Source organism: Lycium barbarum, chromosome 12, assembly GCF_019175385.1.
Source record: "Lycium barbarum isolate Lr01 chromosome 12, ASM1917538v2, whole genome shotgun sequence".
Lineage (NCBI taxonomy): Eukaryota > Viridiplantae > Streptophyta > Magnoliopsida > Solanales > Solanaceae > Lycium > Lycium barbarum.
This window is the reverse complement of record NC_083348.1, coordinates 61,581,649-61,599,211: the sequence shown is the minus strand read 5'-3', so window position 1 is coordinate 61,599,211 and position 17,563 is coordinate 61,581,649.

Sequence of the window (17,563 nt, the reverse complement as noted above, 5' to 3'; positions counted from 1 at the left end):
CAAGCTGCTGCATCTTTTAACTCTTTGAGACCATTTATACTAAGTAAAATTATTTATTGTCCAAAAAAAAACTCAAAACGAAATCTAAGCTATATTTTAAAAGCTTATTCATTGAAGTCAACATTATATTTGATGTTAGAGTTAATAAAAATTATGACATATGGTAGAGGGTCAAGATTTTGGGGAAGTACAATTTGACTATATACTCTACATATACCTCAACTAAGGACATGATCATTATGTCATGATTGGGCTTATCGATCAATACATAATTTTGGCAGAATGGTGATAAGACACCACTTTTCATTTAGCATTTAATTATATGATCTCCCTTAGATCTCTTGTACGGGCATCTGCTGTAACCTGTTCATTTTATACTTTTACAAGGCGTATGGAACCTTCTATATATCATAGCTCCAAGCATGTCGTGTTAACACTAGTACTCCTTGATATATTTGGCTCTCATTATATATACTAGACGGTCTATGCCCGTGCTGCGTACGGATCTAATATTTTAGATTATAATGTATCTATGTGTTTGTAATTGTCTTTGAATAGTGATTATATTCACTTTTTTTTTTTTAACATTGTTTGTTTTTTAAATATGGGATTCACTTTTTTTTTTCAATATTGCTTGATTTTGTTAATATGGGGTCCACTTTTTTTTTCCCGTGAGTTTGGATGTGATAGGTTGCACTTTGTTTTTTAATACTGATGGTGTTTAATATGGGACCCACAATTTGGGATTCATTTTTATATATATATATTGCTTGATTTTGTCAATATGGGATACTATGTTCAAAACACGATTAATATAACATTGTAGTTTGTGTTTCGTATTTAAAAATTTATTATATTAGTGTTTGCTACGAATACGCGCGGTGTTTAATATGGGGCCCACAATTTTTTTTTTAACATTGTTTGTTTTTTTAATATGGGATTCACATTTTTTTTTAATATTACTTGATTTTGTTAATATGAGGTTCACTTTTTTTTTCTCGTGAGTTTGGATGTGGTGGGTTCCACTTTTTTTTTTTAAATACTGGATGATGTTTAATATGGGGCCCACAATTTTTTTTTTACATTTTTTTTATGGGCCTGTTTAATATGGGGCCCAATTTGTTTTTTTTTTATTTTTTATATATACTATGTTCAAAACACGATTGATATAACATTGTAATTTGTGCTCCGTATCTAAAACTTTATTATATTAGTGTTTGCTGAGAATACAAAGTCTGCACTTTTTTTTATATATATATATATATATATATTGCTTGATTTTGTCAATATGGGATACTATGTTCAAAACACGATTAATATAACATTATAGTTTGTACTCCGTATTTAAAACTTTATTATATTAGTGTTTGCTACGAATACGCATGATGTTTAATATGGGGCCCACATTTTTTTTTAACATTGTTTGTTTTTTAAATATGAGATTCACTTTTTTTTTCAATATTGCTTGATTTTGTTAATATGGGGTCCAACTTTTTTCCCGTGAGTTTGGATGTGGTGGTTTCCACTTTTTCTTTTTTTAATACTGGATGGTGTTTAATATGGGACCCACAATTTTTTTTTAATATTAGTTGTTGTTTAATATATATGGGGCTCATAATTTTTTTTTTTTATAATTTTTTTTATGGGCCTGTTTAATATGGGGCCCAATTTTATTTTTTTTATTATTGGGGGGGGGGGGGGGGGGGGCACAACGGACGACGAAAAAGGAGCAATACTGGATGGTGTTTAATATGGGGCCCACAATTTTTTTTTAATATTAGTTGTTGTTTAATATATATGCGGCCCATAATTTTTTTTTTTTTATGGGCCTGTTTAATATGGGGCCCATTTTTTTTAGGGGGGGGGTCCACAACGGACGACGAAAAAGGAGCACCAACCGGTGCTTCTTAATAGTACAGCAATACTGGATGGTGTTTAATATGAGACCCACATTTTTTTTTTAATATTAATTGTTGTTTAATATATATGGGGCCCACAATTTATTTATTTTTACAATTTATTTTTATGGGTCTGTTTAATATGGGGCCCAATTTTTATTTTTTTTTATTGGGAGGGGTCCACAACGGACGATGAAAAAGGAGCACCAACCGGTGCTTTTTAATAGTACTAATATATATATATATATATATATATGAGCAAATGTTAAATTCTGAATCTCATAATTTTTAAGAACTTTAAATGACGAGCACCCTAATTCTAAATTTTAGACTCATTTCACCGTTGAGGAGTTGAGGAGGCGAGTCATAAGAGGGTATTGATACACAACACTTCGGGAACTCATTTTAGCTCCAACTCGGTTCAATTGCCAACACAGGTGATTTATAAGCATCACAATTGCAGTTCATATATATATATCAAGTTTAATTGTTAGGAATTGAAATTTTTGAGATTGTTACTTATAATTAGCTTACCTTGCAATTAGAAGCTACAACATCCGGGAAGCGCTATACATATAAGAAAAAATATTACACAATTGAATCTACTGATGCAGTGGCTGAGTCAGGATTTTCACCTAGGGGGTTTAAAAATATGAAGAAGTAAATACACGAAGAAGTCAAGGGAGTTCAACATCTACTGTATATACATAAAAAAATAATTTTAATCTTATATATACACTGTAATTTTTTGCCGAGGGATTTGGATGAACCCCTGGAGCTTACCTAGCTCCTCCCCTAACTGATGTTTTATCAATCTTCCAACTAGAGGAGGGATAGTTAGAGAATAAACTTGTCCCTTATTCATTGCGTAAATAATTTATCTATCTTTCATTGGTGATTAATATGTTTCTAAAAGAACTTATAAAAATATTTTAAAGCTACTTCACATACTATTTTAAAATTTTGAATTGGATTATCAATTTATTTTATAATGACAAATGTTTCGGTTCCACCAAGGAAAATAAGATCAATTGTCTATCTGCTAAATATAGTCCGATGATTCCTTGTCCACCATTATTTACGCAACTAGTAAATTTATCAGCGTTTCGCACGGTTGTGAAAGACAGCAGTAAATTAAAAAAAAAATTAATAGATATCTTACAAACTTAAAACTACCCTGCTTTCCTGAGGCAAAAAAAGCTTATAAACAGCATAGATTTAGGTTAAATCATAAACTTGTTTTTTCCTAGAGCAAATTAAAGGCTTCGATATATATAATGTATAGTTATATATAACAAATGAAGAGTATTTAGCTTTATCTAATGAAGAAATATTCAAGGAGCATTAGAAATTAAAATAAATAACCTTTATTAAAATTAAATTACACAAATTTCATTTTAAAACAACTATTCCACAAATAAAAACCGTTAGCAAAGTGACAGTAATGGGGTGCAAATTAAAGGCTTCATGGGAAAGTGAGAAGATAAGATGAACCACAGACATATTTATTAGCAAAATAAGTCATTCATTAATGGGGTGTAAATGGAATAAAAAGCTCTTTTTCTAGTAAACAGATAACCATAAAAACTGTCAACCAAATCAAACTGTATAGTTTACATCCCGCGAAAAGTAGATATTGCAAGCCGTGAAACAATATTTTAAAGTTGGACATTATACAGAGTACTCTGAGACCAAGAAAATGACATAGTAACATACAAGGATCCTTTAAAAAAAAAAAAAAAAAAACTGTTGTATATTACTCCCTCTGTGCCACTTCTTAGGTATCATTCGAATTTCGAGAGTTAAAACTTTTAATTTTAACTGTGGATTTAGAGATGATATTTTTAAATTCTTTAAATAAAATTTACATACTTGAAAACTGCACTATAATTGATAATTTCAAATATTTAAAAGCATATGAAAATATTTGCGGCATAAAAATTTAGTAGGCTCTCGAAATCCTAAGGGTGCCACATAAATTAAGATGGAAGGAGTATTATTCAAAATGCTAGAATGGTGGAGAAATGAAGTTGAAGACAGCAAGGCGTATAACTGCGAAAGCACAATTTATCTAAAGCGAAGAAATTAACATGTAATGATAGGTGTTGTACCTTTTGCATTCTAGTTGGCAAATAGAAAGAAACACTTATAAAATAAATAAAAAATGACAGTGTATCAAAAAAAGTGACACCACCACCTTCCAACCGAGTCATACAAGCATAACAATGAGGAAGAAAATGGTTCCCATTATATATCTTCTTGGAACCATTAAAATGAAAGAATTTTGTCCCGAATAACAAAATTAGAACTAATATTTAAACCACTTTTTATGCTTTATAGTAGTACAAACTGATGAATCATGGTAATAGCACATGAAAGGACAAAGTAACGGAAACAACAAAGATGACAGAAGATGAAAAAACATGGGCATTAATATGAATTGATTTATTAGTTTAATTAGAGAATTAAAATAGTTAGTGGTCTTCCCAACAGAGTAAATTATAATGGATGAGAAACGTTCGGTAATAATGTTTTGGTTTATTATTACAATAAATTGAATTAAAATATGAGAGAAAAGCCAAAAAAAAAAAAAAGGAAAAATTAAATCGTAGGCCAAAGAGAGGTGCCACATCACTCTTTTACTGCCTAGCTTTATAATATATATGGATACAGATAGTTTGGCGACAACTTAAACCCATCTATCCACTTAAAATATGAATTAAAACGTCCATTTATGGGGAAAACGTCCCTTTTTCCCTCACCATATGTACGAATAACGTATATCGTGATAAAATTGAGAAAAAATGACAAAAATAGTTCATTATGTTTGAGGATAGGTTCAAAATCATATCTATACTATTCTAAAAGTGGAAAACCCCAAAGTTAATATATACTTGAAAGACCAATTTACACTACCAGAAATATAGATTTTTCCACCGACATTCAGGGGGGAATTTGTGCTATAAAACATAATTTTCTCACTTCATTCCTACTAAACCAGCTCTCTGGCAAAACGCATGGTGGGAAACAGGTTCCCATTGAAACGCTGGGAAACTTCTTCATTTTTCTGTGTCAAAATACTACTATTTAGATTTTTCCCACCAACATTCAGTGGAAAATAGCCACTAAACATTTTTCAGTAGAAAAATAGAGAATTTTTAGTAATGTTACCCTTTAAATATTGAACGACCATCATTTTGCCATTTAATCTAAAACTATTCCTATAATATTTTAGTACTAAAAAGTAGACTTATAATGCAATAAACATTATCAGATCATCAAATTTTCAAGGTTATAACCTTTAAAAGTGGGATGATATTAAATGATAAAGTTTGGCAACAGTAAACGGATGAATTGAATAAAAAAATTAATGACAACCTAAGACCTTTCAGCTGATGTGAACATCTGAAATGCAAAATGAAGTTGGAAATTTAATTGGAAACCTATTAATATGCTAAATTATGGCTAAAGTGAACGTGAGTTGGTAATCTATGTACAAACTAGTGAGTTTGCTCACGCTTTGCGCGATCGAAGAAAACGTCAATTTATGTATGATTTTTTGAATATCTAAATATTAAAAAAATTGAAAAAATATTTTTAATCTACAAATCCATTTAGATAAGACTTTAAATCTTAATGTGTTTTATTATTAACACTTCATGTTGTACTTTTTGCTAATTTTTCATCATCTAAGAGTTTTCTATGTTTAAAAGACACTTGAGTACTTTTGTAACCCATATAGGTGTACCTATAATTTTTTATTTTTTTAACATGTAAAGAATTTTTTTTAAAACTAATTGGTCTCTTTATGTGCAATAAAATTTTAAATATGATTTTCCTTTATACTTATAATATATGTATATTATTAAGTATTCAACTTTCTTCTCTTTTAAACAACTAAGACGTGTTAGCACATAAGGGAATAGCACTTTCTTTTTTCCTTTGACATAAGTTGGGAGGATATTTTTTTTCTTTCATTACTTTGTTAATTAATGGTGTAAACCGAAACCTTCATTTTTTCTTTTTGTAATACTCTTAATTAAGTAGACGAATAAGAATTTATGAAGTCTAAAAATTGTAACAAAATTGGAGTGGTAGTGTAAGAGGATCCAAAGTGAATATAGGTGTAGAAATGAAAGGAAAAAAAAATTCATTTTTCAACAGCACAAACCATTCTCATCTCCTTTTATTTTCTTCCATTTCGGAACTTTTAATTTATAGTTGTCAATCTTGTAGGAATCTGTAGTCCTAAGAAGTCATGTAAATTCATGCACTAAATATATTTAGAAAAGCATGTACTTCCTCCGTTCACTTTTACATATATTCACTACTAAAAAACTGGCAAAAATTGACGACGAAAACCGACGGACCACGTCGGTTTTTTCAATGAAACCGACGGGAAACAGACCCTTTACGGTCCGTCGGTTTACATAGCCTTGCTTTTTGAAAACCGACGGATAACGTCGGTTTTTTCCGACGGACTGCGTCGGTTATGTGGTTCGTCGGGTTTTATCCAATAATTAAAAAAAAAAAAACTGACGGACTGAGTCGGTTTTTTTAATTTCTGATTTTTTATCTTATATAAAAACAATATATATTTTATGAAAAAACCGACGCACTGCGTCGGTTTTTTATTTAAATTTTTTTATTTTAAATAAAAAACCGACACAGTGCGTCGGTTTTTTCATAAAATTTAAGAATTAATTTCCAGAAATCCGACGGAATGAGTCGGTTTTCTGAAAAATTTCCAAAATTAATTTCCAGAAAACCGACGGACTGCGTCGGTTTTCTGGAAAATTTCCCGCATGCAATTCCTGCATTTTCTGCAGCCACAACTGCACAGAAACCAATACCAAAAACTGCTCAAAACTAGCATTAAAATGCTCCAAATCAATTCTAAAAGAGCTACAACACATAAAATCACCCTAAGTAATAATAAAACACATCAAACACTATCAAAACACATCAAATTCGATCTAAATAGACTTTCAAAGTTCAGAAATATTTAAATGTCCAACCAAAAGTACCATTAACTTGTTTTAACATAAGTCCATTATTAAATCCAAACTACTACAACTGATCATCCGGTGTCCGGGCTACGTAATCACCATCATCATCATCTTCTGAGTCGGGGGGGAGGGGGGGGGAGGAGGAAGGGGGCACACCAAATTGTCCACATGCAATGTGGCTTTTAACTTGTGCCATGAGCGATTCAAGGCTCGCTTTCATAGTGTTACTTTCCTCAACTCTTTTTGCCTCAGTCTCAGCTAATTTCCTATTAAGTTCAGCAATTTGTTGCGCCATAGCTGCGACCTGAACACCATCAACTCCCTCGGCTTGTCGAGAAGACCCTTCATCTCGCAATCCTGACCGAAGGCGACTTAATTTGTTCCTTGGGCCTAGACCGTACGCTCTACCCTTTTATACTCCCCCAACTGCTCTACACCAAAAATCTATCTCTAATTTCGGTGGAACACGGCTCGGATGCTCAGGCTGAGTTTGGCTGTACTGGTCCACATCATTCATAAATTGCGTCTGTATATTAAAAAATGAAACTTAGTATATAACGAATATATCATAATTAAACTTATATATAATTACTTAAATAATAAAATTATCACTTACATAGGAATTACGAGCCCTGTCCTCAACCCATACGGTCGGATCCGACTCCTGCTTCTTCTTTTTTGTGTGGGTCTTTAGGAATAGCTGATCCTGAGTTGGCATCTGTCCCGTAGCTTTTTTCTGCAAAAAAAAAAAAAAAACATAAAATTAATAACTCAATAATGATATGTTGATCATAAGTAACTTTAAAAGTATAAAATTTCTTACCATTGTCCTAGCCACGTGCCCCTGACTTCTTGCACCCGCAGTGTGCAAAGAGCTACCTTTCTGGGATGCACGGGCAACCTTTACCTGCTCAGACTTGGCGATAAACTCAGGAGTTCGCCAATATGTCTTAAGTTTCTCCCACTGTTCAGCATTTAGCCATTGGAGCATCTTCATATACCTTCTAGCCCTCGAAAACCAATCAGACAACCTTGCACTCCCCTTCCTCTCAAATTCTGCAGCAACCCTATCATTGTCCATTGGATCCCATGTACAATACATTCGCAAATCAAATAGCTAATGTTAGATGATTTATATAAAAGTAAATTCAAGTTATGAAATGTATAATAAGATGCATATGTTAAACTCTCTAAACATAGCCTGTCGAGTATCATATGGGATTTCACCCCATGAAGTATAAAAATGATCGCCATAAAGCCTCCGAACAACATCCAGCAAGACTTTTGTAGTTTCGTGATCTGGATAGAACCCGTAGTTAAAAAAATTAATGCATATAAGATTAAGATGAAAAAAAACTTTAGGAAAACTTAATAAAAAAAACAATCTTACCCAGCTCCCTCAGGCACGATGAAAATCCGACCGATCGCATCTCTATCTCCCGGATGTAAACCATGATATATCGGTGCCTGTATAGGAGCCGGTGCAGGTGCAGGAGGACGAAGATGGGTCTGAGACTGGCTGGATGGCAGTGACTCAAGCTCAGAGATGCTATCTCTAAGGCGCAAATTAGATACACTTGGAGGTGTACCACTTGGAGAAGGAGAAGGAGACAAAGTGGCCGATGTGCTAGGAGATCTGCCACGTGGTGGGAAATACATAGGTGTAGGTATAGAAGTAGGATAGGTAAATGATGCCGGCTGAGGTGGTGCCGGCTGAAAGACCCACTGACCAAACTGGGCCTGCATAGAAGAGCCAGGCATAAAAAAAAGAGGCGGAGTAGACTGCATATGTGGAGCGGACGGAATGGACTGACTACTAGTAGCTGTAGGATCTATAGGTCTCTTATATTTTCTCTTACTAGTACCTCCAGCTCTACCTCTACCTCTACCTCTACCTTGATCACTACCACCTGATGACATCTGCATACAGAAAGTTAATAACGTTAGAATAAAAATTTAACAAGTATAGAATTGTGTTATTATCAAGTATAGAATAAACTAACTTGCAACTAGTTATCCTCCCACTCATCCTCGCTTGTTTCATTTTCATCAGATGATTCTTCCTCATCGCTTGTTTCAGGTCCATCAGTCGATTCTTCCTCAACATTTTCTATGATAGTTACATCATCTTCATCAACTTCTTCTAATATGTGTTGAGGATGTTCCAAACTATTTTCTAACTCTGTGTTAACCGTTTGATGAACAACTAGTACATCATTTGATATGCCACATCTAATGCATTATCGACCTCAATCCTCCCCACAGGCTTAGTCTTTATAACCACCCACCAATCAGCCTTATCCCTACGCAAAGGATATGAAGCATAGTACACTTGCTTAGCATTTTGTGCAATTACAAAAGGATCATAGCGATTGTATTGTCTTGTGTGTTTGACTTCAATTACGTTATGTTGACGATTCACCTTGTACCTCTTTGGCTTGGATCAAACCACTTGCACCGAAATAATGTTATCTTCTTCTTAGGGTAACCTGGATACTTAAGTTGTATGATCTCCTGCAGCACACCGTAATAATCGACAGTTACACCGCTACCATCAGCATCCCCTTTAATGCACACTCCACTATTATTCGTCTTCTTATATTGAGAAACTTCTTCGGTTTGAAACTTGTAGCCATTAACAATGTACTTTTTCGTTGTCCTAACTTCATTGCCTGGTCCAAGAGCTATATCTTTCACAAATTGGAAATGTTCTCCTCTATGATAAACCTATATAATAAGGAGGAAAATTAAAATTCAATAACTTATATGTAGCCTACATTTAATTGAAATTATGCAATGAATTTCCACACTTACAAAATCATACAGCCAATGGGAAAACTTCGAATATATGGCTTCATCGCCCTCAAGTTCTACGAAGTAACTGTTCGACATATGCAAGATTTTCATTAGTTTCACCCTTATCAGTTACCCATTTAATTCAATAACATAATTCGACACTCACCGAATATATATTTGAATTTCAGGGCAATTGAGCAAAACATGTGTCACAGCTGATTGCCTCTCCATACTACTCAGGATTCGTTTTGGACGCTTTTAGAACCTCGTCCTAGTTGATTAAAGATGGACATTGGTGGGTAGTTAGGATCAACCCCACCCTCATCATTACAGTTGGGCCTATTTCTCATACACGACACTTGCTCTTCGAAATAATATGAACAGAAATGCACTGTTTCCTTTGCAAGATACGCTTCACAAATAGATCCTTCAATCTTAGATCTCTGCTTAGCCAATTTTTTGCATTTTCCAATGGTCATGCACTTGTTTAATATCAATAGGAACAGTAATTAGTTAACAAAATACTGTTAAAGAAAGAGGTAGTAAGTTTGGTTATTTACCTCTCGAAAGGATACATCCACCTTGTTTGAACCAGGCCTCCAAGGCTCACCTCTTGGACAAGATGAATGGGAAGATGTTCCATCACATAAAAAATCCACATGAAAAGATCTTCTCGAGCTTAGTTGTAATGACTGGTATATTCTGTTCCATTCTTTGAAGGTTTTCTACCGTCAAAGTGTTAGAACATAAATCCTTGAAGAAAAAACTTATCTCTATGATTGGTTTCCATATTCTTTCCGGTAGGCGGCTAAATGCAATAGGAATCAAAGTTTCCATGAAAACATGGCAATCATGACTTTTCATACCAATTAGTTTTCCTTCATTCATATCAGCACGCTTGTCAAAATTAGACGCATACCCCTCTGGCATCCGTAAATTCATAACCCATTGACAAATCTCTCGTTTCTCCTCCAAAGTGAATGAAAAACTAGCCTTGGGCTTGAACACTTTATTATTCGCTAACTCTTGCAAGTTCAATTCGGGCGCCTACAATATTCCTTTAGGTCCAATCTAGCTTTTGGGTTATCTTTTGTCTTGCCTTTAACATCCATAACAGTGTTGAACAAATTATCAAAGTAATTTTTTTTTTCAATATGCATCACATCAAGATTATGCCCTAGAAGATTATCCTTCCAATACGGTAACTCCCAGAATATGCTATGTTTAGTCCAATTATGTTCAACACCATAACCAGGTAGTCTATAAGGGGCAATTTCTATGACCTTAGGCAAGTGACAAACCCTCCCTTATATTTCTTCTCCTGACAATGTTCGAGGTGGGGGATCATTTTCAGTTTTATTCTTTCTAAATGTTTGTTTCATTTTCCTGAATTGGTGATCCATAGGCAAGAATTGACGATGACAATCAAACCATGAATTTTTGTGGCCATGTTTTAAAGTGAAAGCTTTACTATTTTCCATGCAATGAGGACAAGCAAGCTTTCCAGCAGTCATCCAACCAGACAACATCCCATACGCAGGAAAATCGTTAATAGTCCACATCAAAGAAGCACGCATATTGAAATTGCTCTTAGTTGATATATCATATGTCACTACACATTCAGACCACAATTGTTTTAACTCATCAATAAAAGATTGTAGATAGACATCAATCAAAACTTTTGGATTACGAGGACCAGGGATAACACAATTTAGGAATATATAGGGACTTGTCATACACATCTCAGGCGGTAGATTATATGGAGTAAGAAATACAGGCCAACAAGAATAGGGTGCAGCCGAAACAGAGTATGGTGTGAAACCATCCGTACACAAACCCAAACGAATGTTTCTTGGTTCACTAGCAAAATAAGGATAAGTTCTATCAAAATGTTTCCACTCTTCTCCGTCCGATGGATGACACATAACACCAGGTGGCCTTCTATTTTTCTGTGCCATCTCATGTGAGGAGCAAAACTCGGCGATGCAAACAGCCTCTTTAACCTAGGTATAATAAGTAAATAATGCATCGCCTTAATTGGAACCATCTTCCCACTAGGTGTTCGCTTATAACGATCATGTCCACATATTTTACATTCATTTAAATCAGCATCTTGCTTATAGAACAACATACAACCATTTGGACAACAATGAATTCTATCATATGACAATCCTAATTTGGAAACCAATCTCTTTGGTTCATAGTAACCCTTAGGTATATCGAATTCCGGACTAACTAGTTCCCCTACAAGCTTAGTCATTGAGTCCATAGCAGCTTCAACAACAGTCCAATCTGATTTGATGTTAATCATTCTAACTGCAACAGACAACTTAGAATGCTGACTCCCTACCCAAAGTGGACGACTAGCCTCTTCTAATTCTTGATAGAAACGCATTGCTTCGTCATTAAGAGGTTCCTCAAAATTTTGCTCAGGTTCAAAATCCAGACTGTACGCCAAAAACATCATTAACCATATCATTAACTCTATCATATTGGACATGACTATATTCCTGCGACACACTATTTTCACCGACAACCATATTGTAAAATATACCATTGACCCCATCAGTCTCTCCATGATCAGTCCAAACATAATATTTCTGCTTAAACCCACGACTATATAAATGAACCCTAACCGTTTCTGGTTTCAAATACTTCATACACCGGCAATGAGAACAAGGACACCTAATTACCCCTTCATTTTGAAAAGGGTGAAGTGTCATTACATGTGTGATAAACCCATCAACACCTTCAACAAATTCATCATGTACACCCACACGATTACTATTATTCATATTATACATCCACATACGATCCATCTACAAAAATATACCCACAAATTATTGAGGTTATACAAATATATTATAACTTAAGAATTCTAACTTAAAATATAACTTAAGAAAACACAATCCCAACCACTTCTAACTTTGAATTCTCAATAACAATTCTAACTTTAATAATTTACGAATTCTAACTTTAATATAATTTTGAAAAACACAATCTCAACTAATTCTAACTTTGAATTCTCAATAACAATTCTAACTTTAATAACTTATGGATTCTAACTTTAATTCTAAAAATTGAAAAGTAAATCTAGTCAAATAAAGTCTACATTTTAGTTTTGAGGTTATAGAAATATTATAACTTAATAATTCTAACATAACTTAATAATTCTAACTTTGAAAAGTACAATCTCAACCAATTCTAAAAATTGAAAAGTAAATCTAGAGAAATAAAGTCTATATTTTAGTATTGAGGTTATAGAAATACTATAACTTTAACAATCTAACTTTGAAAAACACAATCTCAACCAATTCTAATTTGGAATGATCAATAACAATTCTAATAACTTATGAAATTCTAACAAAAAGAAAAAAAAAACTAGTCAAATAATTAAAGTATACATTTTTGCACATATTCAACATCAATAATATTACAAAGAATGACAACTAAGCTAACACAAATACATTGACAAAGAACATGAAATATAGCACAATCTCAAGCCAAACAAAAAAGACAAGTAAACTAGTCAAATAAAGTTTACATTTTTTCACAAATTCAACATTAATAACATTGCAAATGATGTTTAACAAAGCTAAATAGACTAGCATTAGGCCTAAAATCTACAAATAAAACTAAAATTGAAAGAATTTTAAAAGCCCTAATTTAAGAGAAACTAACCTCAATTTATTAACTTCAAAACGGGTCTGGGGTAGGTGGGGACGGGCTGCGCAGGCGGCGGGCTGGGCGGCGGGGAAATGGGAGGCGGGGCTGGGCGGAGGGGAGGGGGGCGGCGGGTAGGGTTTGAGGGGAATGGGAGTTTTAATTGGGAAGAGGAGAAGAAATGGAATAAAACCCGTCTGCCATGTTTTTAAAGAAAAACCGACGGACAAAACCGACCCTGTCCGTCCGTTTTTTCCGCACATTGCAGATTTTGACCCAAATTTTTTTTTTTAAAAAAGGAAACCGACCTTGTCCGTCGGTTTCTTAAAAAAAAGTTGTTTATTATTTTTTTTAAAAACAAAATGAATTGCATATTATTTAAAATATTTTTAAAAATAAAACCGACGTCATCCGTCGGTTTTACATTAATTTTTTTTTTAATAAAACCGACGTCCGCGGAAATATATTTTCAAAATTCTGCCAAAAAGACGGACGTCGTCTGTCGGTTTTCTAATTAAAATAATTTTAAAAAATTAGAAATGCAAAAAACCGATGCAGTGAGTCGGTTTTTTAAACCGACGCACTGTCCGTCGATTTTTGGCAGTTTTTTAGTAGTGATTTACAAAAGCATGTACATCCTCCATTCACTTTTACTTGTCATGTTTCGCTTCTCGAGAGGTAATTTGACTAATCTTCGGAGCTAAATTGAGTTAGCTTAATTTAATATTTAAAAATTAAAATTAAAATATTCAAACACTATACAGAAAATGCTAGAAATTGCAGTTCTTCCATAATTATATGACAAAAAATAAATTTTATTTTATCTAAGTATTAAAATAGTAAAGTTTATAATTTTTTTAAGTCATGAAGAAGAGAGTAAGAGAAAAATAAAATGCAAGTATATCGGTAGTATAAGAAGGAGAGAGCAAGTGAAAATTTTAACATAATGATATGTAGTCCTCATTATCAAGAAGTCACGTAAATTTATACGCAAATATATTTACAAAAGCATGTACTTCTTCCGTTCACTTTTACTTGTCACGTTTCGCTTCTCGAGAGTCAATTTGAATAATTTGAGCTAAATATAAGTTAGATTAATTTAATATTTTCAAGTTAAAATTTAGATATTCAAAAACTATATTTAAAATGCTAGAAACTACAGTTCTTACATAGTAATATGATGAACAATTACATCTTAAATTTTTTATCAAAGTGCATGTAGTTTGACTCTCGAGGAGCGGAAAAGAAAGTCTGTAAATTTCCATTTCAGGTCAATTCTTTCCCAATTAATCTTGTCATTTCCTTTTGATATTAAGCATGACATTGTGATCATTTATCGAAAACTTGCATTTCTTAGATTCTGCCACGTAAACTTCAGTCACACCTTCACGATGATTCAAAAAGATAAAACCAACACTTCATATTATACTAAATAATATTTACCTCACTCCATGAAAAATAACACAAATTTATCGTATAAACTGAATTAATATAAAAGAAAACATCATAAAGCTAATAGATGAAAAACACATACTATTGCAATATTTCTTTATCCATTTTGCTGCTCCAGTATTGACTTCATCAATTTCACTCTCACAATTAATAAACCAACTCTCACACACACACCAAAAAAAAAAAAAAAAAAACTTCAACAATATAATATTCAAACAAATCAGGGTTTGTGAAAATTTGTGACAAAATTAGTAAGTAATGGATAAGAAAAAAATAATTCAATTCTAAAGAATGATCAAGCAAAAAAAAAAAAAAAATAGGAGAGTAAGGTAAAGAAAATTCTCACTATACATGAATGAAGATGCTTGTAAGGCTAAAAGATTAAGATCTCCAACCTCCTTACGTTGAGGTTTAATCTATACAGTTAGTAGCCATATGTGAAAATTATAACCAAGTTAGTAAGTAACTCGTAAGAAAATTAACTCAATTCTAAAGAACAATGAGACAAAAAATGAGGAGAGAGAGATGAAGACAATTCTCACCATACATGGATGAAGATGCTTGTGGGAAAACATATTATGATCCCTAACCACTCTCGCTGAGGTTTAATCTATATAGTAATTAATAGCCATTCTAGTGGAATTATTTAGACAATTAAGGATGGACTTTTTATCTTCTTATATAAACTGAAAAAGAAATGGGAATAAATAAGAGTAAAGAGGGACGTCTAACTTAAAGAAGATTAACTCGGTGTGAGAAAAAAGGCAAAATCCTTGATGAAGGAATGCTTGCAGAAATTTTAATTGGGTGCCGTAATATTAGCAACCAAAATGAGATCATAATCTTAAATCCTTGTAATGGTTATATTCATGACATTAAATTGGTGGAGTGGTGTAACCAAGTTCAATTTGTACATTAAATAATTGGGGTTGTGAACATGGGGTATACGGTGAATACCGGATACGAGACAAACCGGGGAACGAAGCCGGAGCAAGGAATGGAAATGGGGTGGCGATACGCGCCAGTAGCGTCCTGCAATAGTCAACTACCTACCTTGCGTGTGTCAGGCGGCGCCGTCTGTCCAATCCCAACAAATCCGTGCAGAACAGTCCTTGTTGTCATTATTTTATTAACTCATATTGTACGAGAACCATGGGAGTGTTACTATAAATAGGGCATATCCCCCTCCTTTGGGGGGGGGGGGGGGGGGTTGGCTCCTTTTACTTTCCAAGAACACTTGTAATAGAAGAATTCATATATACAACCTCTCTCATTATTTGATTCGGCCAAGGCCACTCGTTATTGTTGTTATTGCATTCAATCCATCAAGTATCATACATTATACACAGACATTTGTGTTACTAGCCAACTATCATCTTTAGCCGTTTTATTAAGGTGCTCTCAAATATTTACTTTCTTCATCCAACACACATCAAGAACGAAGCACATATCCTATGCCCATTTACAAATTTAATTGATTATCCGAATCCGGGGTAAACAGTTTGGCGCCCACCGTGGGGCTAGGATAATAGTGGTCTTTGGCCTTGATTTCTACCATATTCATCGAAACCAAAAGCGTCCCTACCCATCTCTGTGAAAACGGTCCGAATGGCTGACGTCGAACAATCCGGTCATGTCAATAATACCGAGATCGTGGCGGAAAACGAAGGGAGCGGACTGCGGGCATTGCCGAACCCCGCTGATCCGAACCCCGTTGATTCAAGGGAAGGACTCAACCGGCAAAATACCGTAGATCAAGAGAACGCCGCCCTACCGGCCATCGATCCTCTCAACACTCACCATTCCGTTACGATATCCCGGGATAGGGGCCGGAGAGAACCGGACACGCCAAACGACGGCATTAACTTACGTTTAATTTTTGAAATGCTGCAGGAGCAGAGGGCGGCAATCGCCGAGCAAGGGTTAGCAATTGCCCAACTGCAGAGCGGAAAGGGTGAAGCAGGGCCGGTAAAGGCGAAGGGTACAGTCGGAACCGGAAGAAACGAAGTACGAATGGTCGAGAGCGCCGGCTCTGGAGCCAGCTCCTCGACAGAGGTCCTAAAGATGCTCGAGACTTTGGCGAAACGGGTGGATTCGACCGAAAGGAGGGTCGAGACATACAATTCTCGGGTGGACCAGATACCAGGGGCTCCACCTTTGCTGAAGGGGCCGAATTCGAAAAGGTACATCCAAAGGCCTTTTCCACCGAGTGCGGCCCCGAAACTGATCCCGAAGAGGTTCAAAATGCCCGACATACAAAAGTATGACGGCACCACGGACCCGCACGAGCACGTGACCTCATATACTTGTGCCATAAAAGGCAATGATATGGAAGAAGATGAGATCGAGTCGGTATTGCTGAAAAAATTTGGGGAAACTCTGTCGAAGGGAGCGTTGACGTGGTATGACCATCTACCCGAGCACTCGATCACTTCTTTCGAAATGCTTGCCGATGCCTTCGTAAAGGCACATGCCGGTGCCATAAAAGTGCAGACCCGCAAGGCCGATTTATTCCGGATAACTCAAAGGGACGATGAGCTACTACGGGAGTTCGTCACCCGGTTCCAGAGGGAACGGATGGAAATACCCCCGGTGCTAGAAGAATGGGCCGCACAAGCCTTCACAAAAGGGCTTAACATGCTAAGTTCAGTTGCCTCGGCGAAGTTGAAGGAAAATTTGCTGGAATACGAGGCCGTGACATGGGCCGATGTCCACAATCGGTATGAATCGAAGATTCGGGTAGAG